This window comes from Triticum urartu, chromosome 7 (assembly GCF_003073215.2).
Source record: "Triticum urartu cultivar G1812 chromosome 7, Tu2.1, whole genome shotgun sequence".
Classification (NCBI taxonomy): Eukaryota; Viridiplantae; Streptophyta; class Magnoliopsida; order Poales; family Poaceae; genus Triticum; species Triticum urartu.
Genome location: NC_053028.1, coordinates 617,586,647 through 617,588,700, shown reverse-complemented (window position 1 = coordinate 617,588,700; position 2,054 = coordinate 617,586,647). Strand labels below are relative to the sequence as shown.

General features: G+C 51.7%; 1 long non-coding RNA gene across 1 annotated transcript; it reads right to left on the bottom strand.

Annotated features, from left to right (window-relative positions):
• Positions 1–226: 226 nt before the first annotated feature.
• LOC125524962 lies at positions 227–1,436 on the bottom strand. Its single transcript, XR_007291083.1, has 3 exons — positions 767–1,436; positions 533–677; positions 227–376 (listed from the first exon to the last, which is right to left on the bottom strand). It is a non-coding gene; the product is annotated as an uncharacterized LOC125524962 (long non-coding RNA).
• Positions 1,437–2,054: the final 618 nt, after the last annotated feature.

Here is a 2,054-nt window from a genome sequence, read left to right as displayed (position 1 = left end):
TGAATGAGCTATACCTGCATCACCAGAAAAGGGGAAACCGTTAAATGAGTTCACTTGTTTACCTAGGTTGGAATTCATGAAGGTGTACTTCCATATCATTTGCCTTAAATATAGGGAGGCATGCTGCAGGCCATCATAATTTAAATCACAATAATTGCAGTAGATCCAGGCATCCAGCCAACAGCTTGAGGATGCCAAAGAATATGAATGTACTAACTACCAGAACCATTATCCGAATCCCTCTAAAACAATGGTCAAAATCCACGAGAAGAGGAAAACGTAACCCTTCCACAAGATCAGCCACTCCAGCACCGAACATGTGGAAGATGTGATCGTGCAGAAGCCCAGCATAGACGACCATGGCACCCACCCTCAGCTAATCACAGAACCAAAGACCAAACCAAACAAGATTGAGTGACTAATCCAGAAATTATTGAACAAGGGAAAGTGATAATCTTGCATGGGGTTTCACCCGGCCAAGTGAATTGATAACAAGTCGTAAGAGTATAAACCACGACATGGTATATCTCACCAATTATCAAACCTGAATTGCGTTGGTGTAGGAGAGCCACATGATGCCGATGATTGTGATGTACTTGATCGTTCCCATCATCCTCTCCCGTCTCCACTTCTACTATTTCCAACGTGCTCTCCTTGTCATCAATTCATCCCAAAAACTGAACCAACCATCCATGAGTTAGGTTCTCCACAATGTTCTCTCAAGAAATTGCAGAGCAGAGCCAGATGGCTTAATGCAAGAGACTACCCTGACTTGGATTAAATTATGGTGATCAAGGACATGAAAAACAACCAGCAGTCTGCCGCAAGAGGAGCCATGTGGAGGCCTTGACCACACAGTCAGTAGGGCGTCTACCTCGTAGGCTCCTAGCTCGCTGGCGTCAATGCCATAGTAGTTGACGGAGACGCACGGCAGGGAATGAGGTGGTCGTGGCCGCCGACGGCGAGTTGCTTGACGAGCTCCGGCACTCACCGTCGCAAGGACTGCTGCTGCTGCTGCGCCGACGTTGAGGCTCTACGGTGGCTTCCCCGACCGGATTTGTCCAAAGTGACCACCGGAGTGGCAAGGCTTGGCCCTCTCTCCGTCAGATCGCGTCAGGGAGGGGAAGTCATGGCCTTGGACGAAGGAAGGAGGGAGAGGAGGGCGGCGTGAGGCCACGAAGGAGTGGTCGGCGTCACAAGGCCGCGGAGGAAGGGTCGGGTGTTCCTTGCGAAGGAGAGGACGACAACGTGAGGCCGCGGAGGAGTGGCCGGCGTCTGATGTGACAGCGACGGCGAGGCGCCAAGGGGTCGCCGGCGACGGCGGGACGCCAAGGAGATCAGATCGAAGGAGAGGGGCGGCGGGAGGACGCTGAGGAGGGGCAGTCGTCGGCGGGATCTGATCTAGGGCGTGCGTCAATAGGCGCTGGAGGGCAGGAGGCCTCGCTCGTACGCACGCACGATCTTCTGGCTGGTTAATTTTCGCCGGTTTGTGCTCGGTGGTTTATTTTCGATCGTCTCAGTTAATTACGACTGGAGTTTGGGCGTGTGCGGGACTCGATCACGGGATTTTTCTTGGTTTTTCGCGGCTGAGGGGAAGGTAGGAGGAAGTAACAAAAAAGACCGGGTGAGGTGGGACGAAAATTAAACCCGAAACGCTACCTACCAACTGAGACATTAGGAGTAGAAAAATGTGTTGAGCGCTCGACATTAAAGCAGTCTAGTTTTTTAGATTGACATGATTTGATGGCCGATATTAATTGAATGTACCGATTTGAGTCTTTTTATATTAATATATAGATATAGATGTAGCAAAACAGCAAGCATCGAAGCAAAATTACCGCAGCAGATAGCTAACAGTCAAGTACGCGGCTGGCCGGGCCGAAAGTTAGCTTCGCGTTTTGTCTGGGTAATAAGCTGTGGGCATGCATGCATGCGAAAGCGAAAGGCAAGGGCACGTCCTGCGAACACGATCGGGTCGGGCACGCGGCCGTGCCGATTCAGTCGGCGCTCCACGCACGCTGACAGCTGTGGGTGCTCGAGGGATCTCGCCAGTG